General features: G+C 39.8%; 1 protein-coding gene across 1 annotated transcript in view; it reads left to right on the top strand.

Annotated features, from left to right (window-relative positions):
* Positions 1-1,035: 1,035 nt before the first annotated feature.
* Positions 1,036-22,539, top strand: part of LOC117508719 (sodium/calcium exchanger 2-like) — a 554,569-nt gene continuing 533,065 nt past the window's right edge. The window contains 1 exon segment of the mRNA XM_034168535.1: positions 1,036-1,110. The gene's annotated coding sequence lies outside the window, so the exon portion shown is untranslated.

Here is a 22,539-nt window from a genome sequence, read left to right on the forward strand (position 1 = left end):
TACTAGTTACTTTTTTAGTTACTTTTCCCAGCTGCCGACAACAACCCTCTGCCACCTCAACATGACAATGATACCTGTTTTGCCAAAACTCACTTTATAGTCACCCTTTCTTGACTTCAATGAAAATAAATACTTGTTTTATAAAAAGTAAAATAAAGACGTCTTTCTTGACCTCATATTTAACTGTTGACAGCACTGTAACAGTAAAACTTGCAATTTCGAGCCTACATTGTTTATAAAGGTAACTATTAAATTCTAACATTTTTCTAACATTTAAATTCTCTCTAAACATTTTACTTGTCGAAATTATTATTATTTTAAGCAATATTAGTTGTAGTAAAAAACGGCTTCAAAATTGCACCTTTAATCTAGGGGTGTTGTGGGGGAGGGGGCACATCCTTGCCCCACGCCCCCATTCCATCTGGATTCGCCCCTGCTTTGGCGTTTGAGCACAAAGAATGGATAACATTTATTTATGCAGAAAACATGACCAGATTTACAGGTAAGAAAGTTTTATTGCGTTTTCACATCATGTGGTCCTCAGAAAGAGAGTTTAGGTGCATTTGAGTGGAAAATAGTGTTAGTTGTTGACGCGTCGCGGAGGATCAGCTGTTTTTAACGAGACGATACGGAGCGGCTCAGCTCAGAATTCTAAATAAAGGAGGATAAACAGTATAAAAATGTCTTTGTAAAGCTCAGTGCAGGTGTGCTGATCACCGCGCTTTAAGAGGTGAGGACGAGTCGAGCAGCTGCAAAAAACCGCGGATTAAAAGATCACAGCTCGCTTAAAGTGGGCAGTTCAGTCGAACCCCGACCTCCTGCCCACAGACCAAGTTTAATGCTGTTATCGACCCACAATGAAAAATAATAGTAACGCACAGTGACATGGAGAAGTAACTTTAATCTGATTACTGATTTGGAAAGATTAACGCGTTAGATTACTCGTTACTAAAAAAAGTGGTCAGATTAGCGGCATCACTGCTTATGTGTAAAATGTTAAAAACAGAATCAGGTTGAAAGCTTGTCATCGTTTTTCATCCTCTGCAGTCTCCCTGTGACTACAAACTCTATGTGGTTGAAGAGTTGAAGAAGGAACTTCTGAGACGAGTGGTGAGTCTGCTGTCTTTACCTCATTTTTGCTGGGTGAAACTGGTTTCTCTCTCTCACACACCCACACACGCCCACACACACACACACGCACACTCACACACTCAGACAACTGAATGTCTGAAAAGAGCAGGCTGCTAATTCAGACCCTCCCGTGGATGATGCCCTGGTGGTTTTCAGTTTGGGCCACAGAAGGTGGCAAGAAGAGCTGCGTCTGTGAGGTGTGGAGTCGTCACTATATACTACACTGTGTATTCGGAATATAAGTCTGGATGGGGCCAGAGTACAAGTTCAGTTCTTTATCAGTTAACATTTCCAACTGATGTTCATCCAGAAAGTATTCACAGAACCTTTTCCTACCATTTGTGTTACAGCCTTATTCCAAAATGGATGAAATTCATTTTTTTCCTCAAAATTCTACTCACAACACCCCTTAATGACAGTATGAAAAAGTTTGTTTAGAAATTTTTGCAAATTTCTAAAAAATTAAAAACTAAGACCTCATGTACATAAGAATTCATACCTGTTGCTCAGAACTTTGTTGATGCATCTTTGGCAGTAGTTGCAGTGCCAAGCCACAAGCATGGTGCACCTGTCTTTGAGCACTTTTGTCCATTCCTCTTTGCAGCACCTCTCAAGCTCCATCAGGTTGGATGGGAAGTGTCGGTGCACAGCCATTTTCAGATCTCTCCAGACATGTTCAATCAGATTCAGGTCTGGGCTCTGGCTGGGCCACTCGAGGACATTCACAGAGTTGCCCTGAAGCCACTCTTTTGATATCTTGGCTGTGTGCTTAGGGTCATTGTCCTGCTGAAAGATGAACTGTCGCCCCAGTCTGAGGTCAAGAGCGCTCTGGAGCAGGTTTTCATCCAGGATGTCTCTGTACATTGCTCCATTCATCTTTCCCTCAATCCTGACTAGGCTCTCAGTTCTTGCCACTGGAAAAACATCCCATGCTGCCACCACCATGCTTCACTGTAGGAATGGTATTGTCTCGGAGATGAGCGGAGTCTGACTTCCTTCAAACATGATGCCTGGCATGCACGCCAAAGAGTTCAATCTTTGTCTCATCAGACCAGAGAATTTTGTTTCTCATGATCTGAGAATCCTTCGGGTGTCTTAACAAACTCCAGGCGGGCTGCCATGTGCCTTTTACTGTGGTGTGGCGTCCGTCTGGCCACTCTACCATACAAGACTGATTGGTAGATTGCTGCAGAGATGGTTGTCCTTCTGTAAGTTTCTCCTCTCTTCACAGAGGAAAGTTGGAGTTATGACAGAGTGACCATTCGGTTCTTGGTCTCCTCCCTGACTAAGGCGCTTCTCCCCGATCACTCAGTTTAGATGGGCAGCCAGCTCTAGGACGAGTCCTGGTGTATCCGAACTTCTTCCATTTATGGATGATGGAGGCCACTGTGCTCATTGGGACCTTCAAAGCAGCAGAAATGTTTCTGCATCCTTCCCCATATTCATTCCTCGAGACAATCCTGTCTCGGAGGTCTACAGTCAATTCCTTTGACTTCATGCTTGGTTTGTGCTTTGACATTCACTGTCAAATGTGGGACCATATATGTAGACAGGCGTTTGCCTTTCCAAATCGTGTCTAGTCAACTGAATTTTCCCCAGGTGGACTCCAATTAAGCTGCAGAAACATCTCAAGGATGATCAGTGGAAACAGGATGCACCTGAGTTCAGTTTTGAGCTTTATACCAAAGGCTGTGAATACTTATGTACATGTGATTGCTTCGATTTTAGATTTTTAATAAATTTGCAAAAATCTCATAAAAAGCTGTTTCATGTTGTCATTGTGGGGTATTGTGTATAGAATTTTGAGGGGGAAATGAATTTAATCCATTTTGGAATAAGGCTGTAACATAAAAAAATATAGAGCAAGTGCAGTGCTGTGAGTACTTTCTGGATGCACTGTATATACTCTACGGAATTAAACAAGGCCATTTTAGGACCTAGGTGAAAGATCTTTGTAGGGAAAATTGCTTTTAATGCTGACACAATGAACATTTGTGCTGTTATTTTGTGATATTACAATACATTTTGCAATGACATGAATGCTGTTAGATGTTTAAAGCAGTAGCTGTGTTTTTCAGTGATGGCCAAACAAGGCTTCACTCACTGCCAGTCTATTGTGGGTCTGACATATGTAGACAGAGAAACACATTCACACGGTCTCTGTCACTGACAAATATAGTCATGGTAGAATCACCGCCTCACCTATCCTGAATGTCTTTGGAAGTGGAAGGAAGCCTGAGCACCCAGAATAAGTTAGCTCACTTTTTAAAAATTGATTTTATCCAACAAAAATGGCTGTCTGATCCACACGCACTACTGATGTAGCTGCAAGCTAGCTAGCAGGCCAAGAACTGTCAAAGAACACGTCCAACACATCAAGCTCAAAGTGTGATTGTTTAAAGAACAAGACAATGCACATCATCATCCCTCATTACACTTCTTCTGTTTGTTTGTTTGTTTGTTTGTTTGTTTTTTTACAAGCAGAGGGAATTACTTGAAATTCTGAAGGCCTCAGAGGAGATTTTTCACCCAGAAACAGTAGGGGGGAATCTGATTGGATAAAACAACATGCTCATCAATATGAGCTGTTCTGGAAGCAGCACAGCTCAGGGAGAGTTGAAATGATCCCAGTGCTGTGAATAAATATCAATAAACAATAAATAAATACATGACTGGAATAATTTTTGTAAAACATATGTAACATTAATAAAAATCAATTCTGAATATAAATATTTCCATTCTAACAATATCGAGGCCAACACTGAAGGCCTATCTGGCTGTGACGGCCCACCTCTGGTGTTTGTGTATTTGGATTTGTTTGTGTGTGTGTGTATACACATGCTGATGCATGCCAGCTGAGTGGTTCTCATCAGCTGGAAGTGACACTGATAGATTATTTTATGGATGCCATTAGGCAGAGCGTGGCACCACTGTACTCGCAGTGTGTGTGTGTGTGTGTGTTTTAAGGGGGGGGTCGTGATTGAAGGGCGTTAATGAGTCTCAGAGGCCTTTCCAGTAATAGAGAGCACATGAAAAGGACAAATTACCATATTTTATTTGGTGAAATACAGATGGAAAGCTTCTGAGCTTGAGGCTGCAGTCTCTGCTGAGATTCTTAAGGCTATTTAGTTGCAGTATTTGTTAGATACAGTCATAAAATTTTTAAGCTGTGGGTACTTCAGTATACACATTTGGCCCAAAAAGATTTGCAAAGGTTTCCATACACCAGCAATTCCATTATATTGATCGAAAATGGATGGATTCCAAAATGGATGAAGTTCATTTTATTCCTCAAAATTCTATACACAATACCCCATAATGACAATGTGAAAAGAGTTTGTTGTTGTTTTTTTTTTGGGGGGGGGGGGGATTTTGCAAATTTATTAAAAATAAAAAACTAAGCAGCCTTTGCCATGAAGCTCAGCATTGCCTCGAGGCACAAATCTAAAGAAGGGTACAGAAACATTTCTGCTGCTCTCCACAGACGAACGCTGGAGCTCTGACAGAGCCCTGGTCCACAGCAGTTCTAAGTCAGCTGCTAGGTGCCAGGCTTTGCTAGTCGCAAGCCCCTGCTAGGCTTTGCGACTCCATCAAACCACAGTGAGAACCACAAACGGAGAAAACAGAACAGTGGTAAACCTTCCCAAGAATGGCTGGACTACCAAATTTACTCCAAGAGCACATCGACAACACATCCAGGAGGTCACAAAAGAACCCAGAACAACATCTCACCAGCTTCATTTAATATCAGTATTCATAATTCAGCAATAAGAATGAGACTGGGCAAAAAAATGACATCCATGCGAGAGTTCAACGGCAAAAACCGCTGCTAACCAAAAAGACAAAAGGCCCCTCTCACATTTACCGAAAAACATCTTAATGATCCCCAACTTTTTTGAAGGTGTTCATCCCATTACAGCCGGTGTTAAATGAACACAGCATTTCAGAAAAAGAACATCATACCGACAGTCACACATGGTGGTGGTAGTGTGATGGTTTGGTGCTGTGCTGCTGCTTCAGGACCTGGACGACTTGATGTAATTGACGGAACAATGAATTCTGCACTCTCTGGTCATCAGTTCGTAACCTTAAACTCAAGTGAAATTGGGTTGTGCAGCAGGACAATGATCTAAAGCACACCAACAAATCCACCAATGAATGGCTCAAATAAAAAAAAAAGAAGGTTTTGGAATGGCCTAGTCAAAGTTTGTGCGTAAGTCCGATTGAGATGCTGTGATATGAGCTCACACAGGCTGTTAATGCTGGAAAACCTTCCAATGTGGCTGAAATAAAACAATTCTGCAAAGAAGACTGGGCCAAAATTCCTCCACAGCACTGTGAAGACTCATTGTCAGTTATCACAAATGCGTGATTGTAGTTTTTGCCACCAAGGGTGGCACAACCAGTTATTACGTTTAGGGGGAAATTACTTGTCCACATAGGGCCAGGATGTTTTGGATAGTTTTTCCCTTAATGAATGAAATCATCAATTAAAAACTACATTTTGTATTTACTCAGGTTATCTTTGATGATCTGAAACATGTAAAAGAAGCAAAAAAGCAAAATCAGAAGAAATCTGTAAGGGGCCACATACTTTTTCACAGCACTGTCGTTGCCCTGGAGTATAAGTACCACCCTTTTTTTTCTGTATTTTCAGCTCTTTAATTTGATATCTATCTGCTTTGTTGTAGTGCACTTATTATGAGTGTCATTTATTCTTTTATTGTTACAGTTTCTTTTGCTCAGAGATTTGATTCCTTGGAAAGTTCAACACAAATAACCATACTCACGGTTATTATTATTATTATTATTAGTAGTAGTAGTAGTAGTATTAGTATTAGTATTATTATTATTGATAACCAGTGATGCCAGTAATGCATTACTTAGTAACTTAGTAAAGCATGTCCCTTTCAGTGTATTTTGCACACTGGCCTGCTTTTTATTCTGTTCCTCAAAGGTTATAATTTAAGTAGGCACTTGTGATCCTAAAAAGTGTTAAGTGACAAGAAAGCAAATAGTGAAAAAAGATGTGAGTAGGGAGGAATGTGTGAAGCATGTGTGGGTGAGTGGATGAAAGGCAGCCAAGGCTGATTTATCACTGTTCAGTTTGTTTTGGCTTGTTTACTCACCATTTGAAATTGTATTTGAAATGTTGCTGACAGAAATGGGTCTCCGTTTAGCTATGCACAGTGTGTTTTTGACTGTCTTATGAGATTATTATGTGTCAGACTGTGAGCTGAAAGAAATATAATATCATGGGCCCCATTTTAAACCTGGCAGAAAGCAATGCGTAGGGCAGCGCAGGTGTCATTACTAGTTTCCACCTGACACAGTTGTGATTTTTATTCCCAGTGCCCGCATCCTCTAATATACAAATAATGAATGTTTAGGAGTTCAATGGTACGACTATTTCATGAAGTGAAAGCTGGAACATACTATTCATTATTTGTTTCATATAATGGCTAAAATAGATCCTTGTCATTTGACATTATACGAGGTCTGTGATAAAAGTAACGGACCTTATTATTTTTTTCAAAAACCATATGGATTTGAATCACGTGTGATTACATCAGACATGCTTGAACCCTCGTGGGCATGCGAGAGTTTTTTCACGCCTGTCGGTTACGTCATTCGCCTGTGGGCAGTCTTTGAGTGAGGAGTGGCCCACCCTCTCGTCAATTTTTTCATTGTTTAGGAATGGCTCAGAGACTGCTGCTTTGTTTGATCAAATTTTTTTCAAAACTGTAAGGCACAACTGAGTGGACACCATTCAATAAATTCAGCTGGTTTTCGGTAAAAATTTTAACGGCTGATGAGAGATTTTGGTCTGGTAGTGTCGCCGTAAGGACGGCCCACGGTGCCTGACGGTGATCTGCGCTTCCAGGCGGCAGTGTCTTGCCGTTTCAAGTTGAAAACCTCCACATTTCAGGCTCTGTTGACCCAGTAAGTCATCAGAGAACTTTCAGAAGAAGTCAGCATGAGGAGTTTATTCGGACATTCCATTGTTAACGGACATTTTGTAATGAAAGAACGTGCAGGCAGAGTCGAATGTCGGGCCGACACGCGTGAAAAAACTCACGCATGCGCACGAGGGTTCAAGCTTGTCTGACGTAAAAACATATGAATCAAATCCATTTAATTTTTGAAAAAAATAAAAAGGACCGCTTTTTTCATCACAGACCTCGTATTAATTTCTAAACAACAGAAAAGGGACTTACATTTTGGTGTTCAACTGCTGAAAAATCCAAATTGTGACATGTAGTCCGATGATGCTGTGCACTGACTTCGTACTTCCAATAAATAAATAAATAAATAAAAATACTTTGTGTAGTTCCTCAGTCCAGCGAAAAATCACGTCAGCTTTTCATCCTCACAACTCCTCATGGTGTAGTTCCTTAGTTCAGCAAAAAATCACGTCAGCTTTTCAACTTTTCATCCAAACAGCTCTTCATGCCTCCAGACAGCTTAGAAGTGTTCAGATGAAAAGTTGAAAAGCTGACGTGAGACTCCGCCCTGTTTGTTTTAAAGCTAAGCTCCGTCCCGCTAGTGAGAGCGTGCACGCTCTCACTGGTGGGACGATGCTGGTGGTGGTGGAAGTGTGCTCTTCTTTTCTTCTTTTTCTTTCGGGTGCTCCCGTTCGGGATTGCCACAGCAGAAGCATGCAATGGCACCAAACATATGGAACCAAATTGCACTCTAAATGGAACTAAATTGCACTCTAAATGCAACAATGGGAAGAATAATCCATATCACGTGACATACAAACTACCAATCAAACCAAGCATCCACTCAGCCGTTATACAAATATATATATATTGTACAAATAATGATTGTTTATGAGTTCAGTGGTACAAATATTTTATGAGGTGAAAGCTGGAAAGTACCATTCAACGAGGTGAAGCCGAGTTAAATGGTACGTTCCAGCTTTCACTGAATTAAATATTTGTTCCATTGAAAGAATGTAAAAACATTCATTATTTGTTTTATATAACAGCTAAAATAGAGCCTTGGCATTTGTGTACTTCCTCATTTCAGAAATTTTCCAGCTTTGGTGCATCACTGCTGGTCTGACATCAATCACTCCATAAATAATTCTGACGACATCGACCACAATGCCGTGCTCCAACTTCGTGTACTAAAAAAAAAAAAAATAATACTCTGTACTTCCTCAGTGCCCCAAAAAAAACAAAATCACATCAGAAATTAGTCCACCTTTTCATTCTAACTTCCTCCTAACAACTCTTCATGCCTACAGATGGCTTACATTGCAGTGCATTTGTTTTGTGTGTGTATGTGTGTGTGCATGCGGGTGGTGTGTGTGTAGCATGTCAATAAGCTCCTCCAAATCATCGGGCATCAGCAAAACAAACTCCGCATGTTTAGCTAAACCCTGCCTGCACTAGTGGGCGGGGTTGCAGCATGCAATGGTACCAACTGTATGGAACCAAATTTGCACACTAAATGGAACCAAACTGCACACTCTAAATGCAACGCAGCGCAAATCGGATGAATAATCCATGTCACGTGACATACAAAGCACCAATCAAATGACAAGGATCAAATCACCCATTATATAAAATACAAATAATGAATGTTTATTTGTGCAATGGTAAGAAATTTTTCACAAGCCGAAAGATGGAATCTTACATTTAACAAATTAAAACATTCTTTCCATTACACAAATGGAGAAGGTGAATGAATTAATGAAGTCTCTGTGCCCCAAAAACAGAAAATAGCCTGCATTATATTTTAATTTCAGCCTGTAATTTTGACTTGGCATCAAACTGACTGAACAGCCAAATCCACATTCAAGCAGAAATGGTTTATTTCAAGTTGCGCTGACAAAATAAAAATGAAAGCCACCTGTAAAATAAAACGAGCAGATGCATATCACCCCCCTCCCTGCACAAACTACAGTCTCATTACAGTATTCACTTTTGTGGATGATGATGTGTTTTGAACATTTTCAAAACCTTTATGATGTGATTCAACTGTCTATTGGGTACTTGTGTGTCAGATTATTTATTTATTTAGTTAGTTAGTTAATATAGAACCCAATGAGGCGCCAGATATCAGAAATGGGACATCTGTAAAAGACAAAAAAAAAAAAGTTCTTTATTTAAAAAAAAACACAGGGGGCATCCCTATGGAATCTTCAAGACTGACAGTAGCGCTTGGGCTGTCATTTAACTTTAGTCCTATTCGGACAGGATTAATTTTACAAGCAGACATGGAGTGTTGTAAATGTACCACCGGCTGGCTTTAGTATGTATCACTGATTCACATGGAATATGAAATCTCAGTATAAATGTATAAATGACAGAGATGGGAGTGGCCATTCAATTTCACCACTTTGACCTCTCAAAAAAAGTGTACAAAATGTTGCTTCCACCGCTCATTGCCATAAACCAGTGCCAACCAAAGGCAAGAAGACATGCAACTGGTTGAGTGCAGAAAAAAATTTAATTACAGTTTGCAGGAACATCATTTGGTATCAGAGCTTTGAAGTTTTTGCCCATGCTTGTATAATTTTCCCAGGAATCATGTGACTGATAGGCACGTCACACATCGATTCATGAGATGAGTGTTCTTACTGCCCATGAGGAAGTGAAGCCATACGATGCTTCATTACTCTACAGTTGTGTTCAGAGGTTTACATATAATCAGCATGGGCATGAATGTCATGGCAATTTTGAGGAGCTTTTGATGTCTTTGAAGAGTTCTTTTGCAAAGGTGGAATGATTGTACGGCATACATCATTAATGACTCTCAAAAAACAGGAATTGGATGCACAAGTTTGAATTTATTTTGGATGTTTTCTAATCCACACAAGGTCAAAATTATACATACAGGCTCAAATGGTACACCTCCACTAATTTTTTGGTAGTGTCCCTGAAACTTGACCAGACGTTCTTAGTAGCCATCAACAAGCATCTGAAATACAACAGGCTGGATATTTGACCACTCGCCTTGGCAGAATTGGTAGAATTCATTTAAATTGGTTAGGTTCCTGGCACGGACATGCCAGGAAAGTTTAGTTCACAACTTTTCAATAGGGTTGAGGTCTCGGCTTTGGGGAGGTCATTCCAGAAGTGTATTGTTAGTCTGCTTTATCCAACCCACAACCAGTTTTGTTGTGTCTTTAGGATTATTGTCCTATTGGAACACCAAATTATGGTCAAGCAGCCCACTCACATTTTTTTCCATGCCCCGTCACGAAAAGCGTCCCATTTTCATGGCATGGGGCATTTGGCTTGTCCATGTGGGCAGGTGCAAATTTCAGTCTAGCTTGAAGGTAGCAATTTCGAGTAGGGGCTTCTTTTTAGGTCAGCACTGTCTCAGTCCATGGTGATAGAAGCAGTTTCCAGTTCATGGCATGCCTGAGCTTTGGTGGTTCCTGGGTTGTTCCTGAGCATCTTAACCAGCTTCCTCTCATGTGAAGGTGTCAGTTTCAATCTTCTTTCAGACCTTGGCAAAGTGGTGACACATCTATGCATAATTGTTTGAACTAATGATTTTGGAAGTTGCAGTTGTTTAGAAATGGCTCCAAGAGACATTCCCAACATCTAAAGGTACAATTCACTGAGTTGCTTGGACTTTCCCATTGTGTATTGGTCAAAGACATCCTTTTTATGCTGCCAAAGATCCACCCAATTTCTGTACCCACTTACTCCAATTAAGGGTCACATGGTGGGGGTGGGGTGGTGGCTGGAGCACTTCCGAGCAGTCATAAGGCATGAGACAGGGTGTTTACAACCCCTGGCAAAAATTATGGAATCACCGGCCTCGGAGGATGTTCATTCAGTTGTTTAATTTTGTAGAAAAAAAGCAGATCACAGACATAACACAAAACTAAAGTCATTTCAAATGGCAACTTTCTGGCTTTAAGAAACACTATAAGAAATCAAGAAAAAAAGATTGTGGCAGTCAGTAACAGTTACTTTTTTAGACCAAGCAGAGGAAAAAAATATGGACTCACTCAATTCTGAGGAATAAATTATGGAATCACCCTGTAAATTTTCATCCCCAAAACTAACACCTGCATCAAATTACATCTGCTTGTTAGTCTGCATCTAAAAAGGAGTGATCACACCTTGGAGAGCTGTTGCACCAAGTGGACTGACATGAATCATGGCTCCAACACGAGAGATGTCAGTTGAAACAAAGGAGAGGATTATCAAACTCTTAAAAGAGGGTAAATCATCACGCAATGTTGCAAAAGATGTTGGTTGTTCACAGTCAGCTGTGTCTAAACTCTGGACCAAATACAAACAACATGGGAAGGTTGTTAAAGGTAAACATACTGGTAGACCAAGGAAGACATCAAAGCATCAAGACAGAAAACTTAAAGCAGTATGTCTCAAAAATGGAAAATGCACAACAAAACAAATGAGGAACGGATGGGAGGAAATTGGAGTCAACGTCTGTGACAGAACTGTAAGAAACCGCCTAAAGGAAATGGGATTTACATACAGAAAAGCTAAACGAAAGCCATCATTAACACCTAAACAGAAAAAAACAAGGTTACAATGGGCTAAAGAATAACAATCGTGGACTGTGGATGACTGGATGAAAGTCATATTCAGTGATGAATCTCGAATCTGCATTGGGCAAGGTGATGATGCTGGAACTTTTGTTTGGTGCCGTTCCAATGAGATGACTGCCTGAAGACAACATGTAAATTTCCACAGTCATTGATGATATGGGGCTGCATGTCATGTAAAGGCACTGGGGAGATGGCTGTCATTACATCATCAATAAATGCACAAGTTTACGTTGATATTTTGGACACTTTTCTGATGTTTAAAGATGATGAAATCATTTTTCAAGAAGATAATGCATCTTGCCATAGAGCAAAAACTGTGAAAACATTCCTTGCAAAAAGACACATAGGGTCAATTTCATGACATAGGGTTAATGTCAACGAGCAGATGTGATTTGATGCAGGTGTTAGTTTTGGGGATGGAAATTTACAGGGTGATTCCATAATTTATTCCTCAGAATTGAGTGAGTCCATATTTTTTTCCTCTGCTTGGTCTAAAAAAGTAACCGTTACTGACTGCCACAATCTTTTTTTCTTGATTTCTTATAGTGTTTCTTAAAGCCAGAAAGTTGCCATTTGAAATGACTTTAGTTTTGTGTCATGTCTGTGATCTGCTTTTTTTCTACAAAATTAAACAACAGAATGAACATCCTCCGAGGCCGATGATTCCATAATTTTTGCCAGGGGTTGTACGTCCTGGACAAGACACCAGTCTGTCACAGGGCCACGATATACAGACAAACACATTCATAACCACACGCACATCTACAGTCAATTTAAAGTTTCCAATTCCACTTCCAAGAATACTTCAAAGACATCATTAACAGCCCAAAATCACCACGACATTCATCCCCATGACACGTGTGTGTAAACGTCTGACCACAAATGTATTATAAAAACACAGAATTTAATCAACACTTCAAGTCCACACAGTTATAAATTTTGTGCCCATGAACTCCATCCAGGGCCGAATTAATACCTGCTATCATTTTTGTCAAGCACTAAATGTCACTGTTTTATGCTTTGACACACTGACGCTTCACTCTGTACATGGAGTGAAATGTCTCATATGCTTCACAGCTGCCCCTTAATAAAATGTGACGTTAAATTCTCTTCAGTCACTATTTCTGCTCATTTGAACATCTGACACTTTAACCACAGCATGACAGGACTGCAGAGACCTTTATGTTTCTGTGTGACTGCTGCACCGCCGGTCCCAGCGGCACAGAGAAAGATTTTTAGACAAGAAACAAGATCAAATCTTGAATCAAATCTCCGGTTTGTCTTCTGGCAGAGTGTGGCTGAAATTTCACCTCTTCCTTTTAACCAGACCAAAATTCTTTATCTAGGCTTCTCCGCCAAAAGGCTGTGCAGCTGGTGATGATACATACTGAAGTTGCAAAATGATGCAGAGTTTGTCCAGTCACAGCTACAGAAGCTTTTAACACCTGCAGAGATGTCATGGGTGTCTTGAGACCTCTCTCACAAGTCTCCTTCTTGTATGTTGCTCAATTTTTTCTCTACTTTTTCATTCTCTCGATTTACCATTCTCAGTATTTATCAGCATCTTTTTTGTTTTTTCGATGCTTTACATCCATCATATAAAAAAACATTTATCTGATCAGCATACAGGGTGGCAAAATATCTCTGTCAGATTTTGCTGCCAGCTGATGCAGGTAGTGGGAATTATTAACCATCTGGGGCCAACGCTGTCGTATACCACGGCTAAGACCAAATGGCAACTTTCTGGCAAGCACAGGTTGTCCTGAAAAAAGAGACATAAAACCTGATTGTGGGATGCAGGGAGAGCTGTTAACAGCAATAATAAAACATTTATGCCAGGCGAGTGAACTGTCCAAAAATGCCCGCGGACACCAGAGGATTAACACAGAAACACATTTGTCAGTTTTTCTCTGTCAAATGGTACATGTTCTTGTGTATCTCACAGAGCGTCACTGTCCCTCTATAAATAAATGAAAGCAGTGACTATAAAAAGGACACAGATTTTACATACCCCTAGTGTCCTCGGAGGTAGAATCTCTCACGACATACTGTATGTGAGGGTTATCAACAAACTCACTGCACATCTCCTGACATGAAGGTCCACTTTTAACTTCTTCAAACAATGTTTGAAGAGTGCATTTGGTGAATCCAGTGTTGTCATGAAACAGTGCGTCGTAAACCAGTGCTTCATATAACCTTGCCAGCACACATAAGGGAATGAAAGTAACATCTGGCTACAATACAGTGTTTTCATTGGTAATGTAAAAAATGAAAGTTGATCAAAGACAGAGTGGTGTTAGATTAAAGTGGATTTCTTTTAAATATCAAAGCAAAGTCATTCTGTGAACGTGCTGCAGTGCTCAGCTACAGGATGAACCCAAACATGCAAGTAGTAAACACACAGGATGTAAATGGAATGCAAGGTGTTACGATTCGAAGCCTGGAACAAAGTCAAATTAAACCCTAGAAGCAGGCACCCAGGACTCAGATGTATATGTAAAAAAGGCAAGGTGCTTTACAAATCCAAAGTGACACAAAATACAACATTACGGTAGGATGTGAACATACACTGAGGGAACCAGGAAAACAGACTAATAAAAATTAGGAACACCGCAGCACAAGAACACATCAAAAATACAACACTGAGTGCTAAGATGAGACGACAAACACTCTTAAGGGCCTCTTCACACATAATACAATTGAGGCCGACTGGTGCACGAAGGAGGAGTCAAATGCGACTCGTGAAAAATCAGAGCCGCATCAAATGCCTCGTACAGCTGTTGCCACACACCAGTGGCCGAAAGACACCGATTGCCCTGCGAATGCCCATTTGAACCCCCTCTGGTGTCGGCCAAATTCCAGGTGCCACACATGAACATCCCTTGCTGGGCACTTACAAAAGGCGGGGCTATTCACACTTCCGACACTTTCGAGCTGTCTGTTAAAATTGTGTAAGTGTAACACAAGTGTGCCTTACCAAGCAACACACATGGGTGTGACTGTTCCGAACTGTGCGGTCAATGTGACTCACTGATTTGAAAATGCAGCTCTTTCAACCAGACATGTGGTGCCGTGACATGTCAATCATCTGTGTCCAATCAGATTTCAGGGGAGTCCAGTGAAACCCTGGCCTCCGCTGTAGCTCCACCCATGCCAGGAAGTGTTCAACATTTGACGTTTCCTGTTTCACTGTGACAGAAAATTCAGCACTTCCTGTTTGAGTGTGAGCTTGCCACTGATTTCCCGCAAGATTCCATGGGATCTCGTCTGTCGATCCAGGAAGTGTTTGACATTTAAACATTTCCTGTTTTACTGTGGATTCAAAATTTGTCACTTCCTGATTAGGACTCCCTGTACCATGAGCGGGCTTCGTGACACTGCATGACGGTTCACTTGTATAATATAATGCATAATGCAAAATAAAATACCTAAACCAAAATTATGTCAGTCAAAATAGCTATAGAGACAGAATTTTCAACCTGGTCTCATGACAAGTCGTGATTCAGCAGCACGAAATATACATTAATCTACTGGTTCGTGATATTGTGACGAAAAGCACTTCGTTTTCGTCATGGCAGCAGGAATTCATTCTCATTCATGCCGTGATGGCTGCACGAAATTAGAAGTGAAGTGGGGGGGTCAGGGGTGGTTATGGTTAGGGTGGGGGGAAAGAGTAAGATTAGGTTAGCCTAATTTCATCACGGGAGCACGAAAAACAAAACAAAACAAACAAAAAACATGAGACTTGGCTGGAATAATAAAGCTGACACAAAGGGTAAGTAGCAAAATAATTAACAGTAACCAACCACAACTGCACACAAAGAAAAATACACACACGTAAATAAAAGACAACCTCGGAGGTGACTGAATACGAAAGCTAAGAATGAAAAATCAAAAATATCATACACACAAAGACAATTAAAAAAAACATGATCAAAATCAAAAATCAGAATACACCAAACCAAAAACAAGAAACTAAGAATAAACTGCTGTACACATGAAACAGGTGGACGACACCAGGGCACAGACCGGGGACAGACACATTCACAAACACAGATGATCAACACACTAGACATCTGACATACACAAGACACGAAATCAGAGAACACACCAACCACACAACACACACCGGAGGCAGAGAAAAGTGGAGCACATGACCGAACACACACGGATGACTCAAACATGAATCGGGGGCATACACACACACACACACAGGCACACATCTGACAAATGAGGGAGACGCACAGTTGTGCTCTAAAGTTTACATACCCTGGCAGAAGTTTTGGTTTTTTGGCCATTTTTTAGAGAATATGAATAACACAACTTTTTTTTCACTCATGGTTAGTGGTTTGGTGAAGCCATTTATTGTCAAACAACTGTGTTTCCTCTTTTTAAATCATAATGACAACAAAAACAACCCAAATGACCGTGATCCAAAGTTTACATACCCCTGTTCTTAGTACCGTGTGTTGCTCCCTTTAACATCACTGACAGCATGGAGTCTTTTGTGGTCGTTTGTGGACGAGGCTCTCTGATGGTGAAGCTGCCACTGAATATGTCTTGGACTTTATTTCCATCAGTTACGCTTGGCTTTGCATTTTGTATCCCCAGTTATACTGCTTCATGATGAAGTGGTACAGAGGAGGATTTTCTTAAATAGAAGACCTGAAAGTACAGAAGGTACATTTGAGATGTAAGTCTAAATTTGATCTGTTTTGATGAAAGAAAATCCTTCTCCGCTCTATTCCACTAGGAAGCTGAGAGTGCTTACTGTGCTTCGTTTCACTGTGGAAGGTTCCTGGTTCAGAGTGGGGTTTGAACCAGATGTAATGGGGTTTGAACCTGATGTAATGTGGAGTTATGTCAGGAACAGCATCTGCCATAAAAACTGTGCCAAATCAACATGCAGATTCACCCTGCTGTGGCAACCCCGAGTGCAAACAAGGGAGCAGACGAAGGGATTTACTATAATATTATGATTAAAAAGTAATTTCATTTGGCTCCTGCAGCAAGTAATATTCTATTCATTATTGAATATATCCATACATATGTACATGCAGTTGAATCACTCAAATCATTAATATCATTATAGGAATCATTTTTCAGCCATTTGCAATACACTACACACTACACATTCTGTGCAATAACACTACACATTCTGTACAATAACACTACACATTCTGTACAATAACACTACACATTCTGTACAATAACACTACACATTCTGTGCAATAACACTACACATTCTGTACAATAACACTACACATTCTGTACAATAATACTACACATTCTGTGCAATAACACTACACATTCTGTACAATAATACTACACATTCTGTACAATAACACTACACATTCTGTACAATAATACTACACATTCTGTGCAATAACACTACACATTCTGTGCAATAATACTACACATTCTGTGCAATAACACTACACATTCTGTACAATAACACTACACATTCTGTACAATAACACTACACATTCTGTACAATAACACTACACATTCTGTGCAATAACACTACACATTCTGTACAATAATACTACACATTCTGTGCAATAATACTTATAATACTTGCACACTCATGTACAACATTACTTGAACACTTGTGCAGTATTACAAATCAATCTTTCTGCTTGTATATAGTCTAATCTATTCTACTGTATATATTGTTATATACTTGACTTCTGTATTTTGGTAATTATTTTTATTTTACCTTGTTTTTGCATACTTGCACTGTTGTTCTGTGACTATCCCTGTGCTGCTGTAACATCATAAATTGTTGTGGGACTATTACAGTTTTTTTTCCAATTGCTGAAACACAATTTTACTAACTAGTGTGGTTTTATCAAAATATTTAACACGATTCACAAAACCACACACCCAAACTGAAAAATACCTCAGATAGCCTGCAAATTGAAGCACTGCAACCAAAACTGCATATAGCATTGTCAAAATCAAACTTTTGCACCAAGTGGCACACACATCATGCGTATTACCAGATTTTTGTCTAACCAACTACACACTTTTGGGCATAATGTAAAGCAGTCTCATCTTTAGTATGCTTGCCACAATACTAAAATAGTTCAACTTTTAGAAAATTCTTCAGATTGTTCACATGCACAGAAATATTTGTAGATACACATATGCTGTTGAAACATGTTATTTTTCCTCCACCAGCACTCTTCCTCCTTATTCTCACTGTCCGTCTTCCTCTTCCTGCAACATCTTCCATTGTTGTTGTAAAAGAAAGAGGTGCTCACCTGTGGTCTTTTTATAGTGCTTATTTCCTGACTAAAGTGTTAACAATTAAGCATTCAGGTGTTTGTCCAGGTGGAACATATATTGGCCAACTAGCTCGTGTCGTGTCATTTTGAATGGCAGTGTTTTGAAAGGCCAAACATGTGACTTTATGTCAGATTGTTGTTTCTTATGCAGAGACCTGTGTTCAGTTCATTTAAAAAGTGCCATTTTGAATTCCAAAATGTGTGTACAGCAGAAACTGTGTGTAGACTTTTGGAGACTTGAGAGGAGGTTTTGCACTCTGTGTGTCAGTTAAAATAATTGTGCTATGGATGTCATTTTAGTGTGTTAACAAATGGGAAAAAAAAACGGCAAACGATTTACTTGTCTTATCTTAAGTGGTTAATGCGCTTGGTTTCAGTTCAGAAGGTTCCGGGTTCAAATCCCACCCCTGCCACATTTCTCCATGTAATGTGGAGTTGCGTCAGGAAGGGCATCCGGCGTAAAACTTGTGCCAATTCAACATGCAGATCCACCTTGGATTTGCTGTGGTGACCCCAACTGCAAACAAGGGAGCAGCCGAAGGATATATATATATATATATATATATATATATATATATATATATATATATATATATATATATATATATATACGTAAGTAGGTATGATAGATAGATAGATAGATAGATAGATAGTTTCTCTATGGAACACATGAAATTTAGCACCTTAAATTTAGAAAGAAAATGCTTTTTGATCATTTCTTAATTATTTTCTTCTTCCTAATCTGCAAAATTAAGAATATAAATATATATGTGATGAATTGGCTTCCCTGTATTTTCGATTTAAGCAGTTGGTGTTTTGTTGAAGTTTTCCGTTGTATAGCAGCTCTGCGTTTGGGTAGTTAGTATTTCAGTCACATCCCTTCACACTGCCGGGTGTTTGGAAGTGGTTATCTTTGAGACAACAGAAAGATTTGCTGGTTGCAATTTTGCCCTGGATGTTTTGCTTATATATTGTTTGTTCCTGTGACATTGAGGTTTGACATTGAGGACATTGAGACATTTTTTTATTACTTTCATTTTTTTAAAGGACAGTCACCAGATCCTGAAGAGAACTGTGGTCCACAGGCCTCAGGAGAATGATTGTTGGGAGTCACTTTCTTTAAGGATTTGGCCTAATTTGAACCTAATTAGACCGAGCGTTTCAGTGTGTGTGTGTGTGTGTGTGTGTGTGTGTGTGTGTTTACGTGACGGAGAAAGAAATCCATGAACGTAATGTTTGTGCCTCATTATGTGAAGTTTTATGATTGCAGAGAAGCAGACAAAGAATCAGCTGTAATGAAGAGATGAAAATTATCTTCATCAATAACACGGAACACCCAGAATACTCCCTGTATTACACAGTTCCTACTAGGAATGAATCGTATAACGCTATTATACCATATTTGAATCAAAACGTGAATTTACTCGGCATCACTGTGACCGTCGCTCTTCGTGAAATCCGCTGTGCGCCCTGTTGGCAAATAAAAACTCTGTTCTAATCCGATAAGAATCAACCCAAGAAATTAAAATAATAATAAAATAATAAAAAAAAATCAGTTATTCACTTAAACATGATTCACTAAAACAGTGTATATGTATCACCTCCTCTCTAAATCTCACACGACAGTCTTCCTCCTTCGACTAACGCCGTCTGGTCTTTGGTTCAACTCTCACTGTCTTCTTCAACACCAAAGTCCTCCTCCTGCTGTATTTCACAATGCGTTCTCACTGAGTATTAATTAAGTCAAGTACTTCATAAGAGTCATGCTTACTGGACTGTTATGAACTCCTTCATCAGTACTCTGCTTCTTGATGCTAAATGATCATCATCATCATTTGTATAAAGTAATGTTCTTTTCATTTTCACTCAGAGCTGTGATCGCATGTCATCTGTGGAAAACAGAGCTGTCACCAATTAATGCACTGACACACTGTATGCAATCAAAGCTCCATTGAGAAGAATTTGACACTGGAAAGTGTTTCTAGGAAAGATGATGAGTAATTTCACTGGTGGTTATTATTTCTACACTCGTGGCTGTCACTGGGTGAAGAGACTGCATTAGGCTTGAACACATTAAGCTCACTTCATACTGATTCAAATTCCCTGATAATTAGTGTATCTGTGAGGTCCGTAAATACAGAGTGCGCCCACGGGCGGTGCCAGGAGGCGCCAGGGGGCACTGGAGCTCCCCCTGGATTTGTCATAGCACCCCCAAGAAAATAATTCCTCATTTATTATTTTAATTTAATTTCATCCCATGTTTTTAAGCCCTTGTTTACACTGAAACTGAACTTCTGCTATACAATCTTTTCTTTGTCATTCTCAAAAAGTGTTCCATTCAAGAAATATCTCTGTTCTCTCAGATCCAGCGATACTGCTCGAAAATGCTGTAGTACACATGCCAGCCATCTATGTAGCGCTGTAACGCTTCTACAAAAAATGGAGAAGAAGACATGGAGCTAATCAATTTAGCAATGAAAGCTAAAACTTTACAAGCCGGCTCACGGATTAAATAAAGTCTTTTAATCTGACCTGTTGCCTAGATTCATCATCACAGATGAAAAATGTTCCCCACATAACACCCTTATTTTGGAAGATGACGTCTGGAAATGCGTTAATTCGTTATGATGGAAGTTACTTGTTAAGGTGGGTGGGAGTGTTGTTGTTTTTAAAGAGTTTTAAAGAAGCCCCTCAGTGTCTTTCTGCTCTGGGTGAGTTTCTCAGACTGAGCTGGAGGACACCAGCACTTTGTTCCACCACCAACAAGAAGAAAAAAATAATAATATGCTAAATTACACTGTTAACAACATGTTACAGAGGAAGGGCAATGGCATCATCCTTTGAGTTTTTCACAGTGAGACGCTTCTGGTATTTTCAGATTTATGTGATTAGATAAATATTTCACTCATAAAAGAAAATAAACATTCATCAATAGAACTGATTGATTTCCACAAAATGAAAATCTTAAGCGCCTTGAGACAACTCTCTTGTGATTTGGCACTATATAAATGAAAATAAATTGAAATTGAAATGAAGATAAAACCAAAATAAAATAATAAAATAGAATAAAAAGACTAAGATGCAACAGATTCAAATTATTGAGGCCTGTCTAAACAGGTATGTCTCGAGGCTTTTTAAAAAGCTTCCACAGTTTGTGGAGCCCTCTGATGGTCAGGGAGGCAGTTCCAAATATGAGGGGCAGCTGAACAGAAGGCCCTGTCTCCCATGGTGTGAAGTTTGGTGTGAGGGAGATGGTGAAGATTAGTGTTGTATGAATGGAGGAAACAGGAGGGTGTGTGGGGAGTGAGGAGGTCTTTAAGGTATGTGGGGCATTGCCATGGATGCATTGGTGGGCGATGAGAGCAATCTTAAAATGGATTCTGTAGGTGATGGGGAGCCAGTGAAGGTTATGGAGTATAGGTGTAATGTGTTCCTGTTTATGAACTCTTACCAGACTTCTAGCTGCACTGTTTTGAATGTATTGGAGACTTTGAAGGGTTTTTTTCCAGAGATCCCAAAGAGCAGGGAGTTACAGTAGTCAAGCCTTGACGAGACAAAGGCATGGACGAGTGTTTCAGCATCAGTGATGATGTCGTACTCCAGTGAGTGTAGTTTCAACTTGCTGAAATGGTTCAGTTTTTGCTGCTCAAATATCCATGAGTGGAATTGGAAAGAAGTGAAGTCTGTGTCGCCTAAAGAACTACCTGAGGAACAGCAGAAGGCATGGCCAAACCAGTGACCTGGTGTCACTCCTGGTAATTACCCTTCAGAGAACACGGCCTCTGGACAGCAACCAAAATATTGATGCTTTTGCTCTTAATCACAACAACAGGTGCATTGTGCTGTTATGAAGACATCAATGGTAGGTGAAAGATTTTTTTCCTCTGCCTGCTGTTGGCATTTTTCTCCTAAGGCTATAGACTACATGTGTAGGAATCTGTACAACCCCTGGCAAAAATTATGGAATCACCGGCCTCGGATGATGTTCATTCAGTTGTTTAATTTTGTAGAAAAAAAAGCAGATCACAGACATGACACAAAACTAAAGTCATTTCAAATGGCAACTTTCTGGCTTTAAGAAACACTATAAGAAATCAAGAAAAAAAGATTGTGGCAGTCAGTAATGGTTACCTTTTTAGAACAAGCAGAGGAAAAAAAAATATGGAATCACTCAATTCTGAGGAATAAATTATGGAATCACCCTGTAAATTTTCATCCCCCAAACTAACACCTGCATCAAATCAGATCTGCTCATTGACACTGACCCTATGCCATGACATTGTCCCTATGTGTCTTTTTGCAAGGAATGTTTTCACAGTTTTTGCTCTATGGCAAGATGCATTATCATCTTGAAAAATGATTTAATCATCCCCAAACATCCTTTCAATTGTCCAAAATATCAATGTAAACTTGTGCATTTATTGATGATGTAATGACAGCCATCTCCCCAGTGCCTTTACCTGACATGCAGCCCCATATCATCAATGACTGTGGAAATTTACATGTTGTCTTCAGGCAGTCATCTTTATAAATCTCATTGGAACGGCACCAAACAAACGTTCCAGCATCATC

Source organism: Thalassophryne amazonica, chromosome 4 (assembly GCF_902500255.1).
Source record: "Thalassophryne amazonica chromosome 4, fThaAma1.1, whole genome shotgun sequence".
Classification (NCBI taxonomy): Eukaryota; Metazoa; Chordata; class Actinopteri; order Batrachoidiformes; family Batrachoididae; genus Thalassophryne; species Thalassophryne amazonica.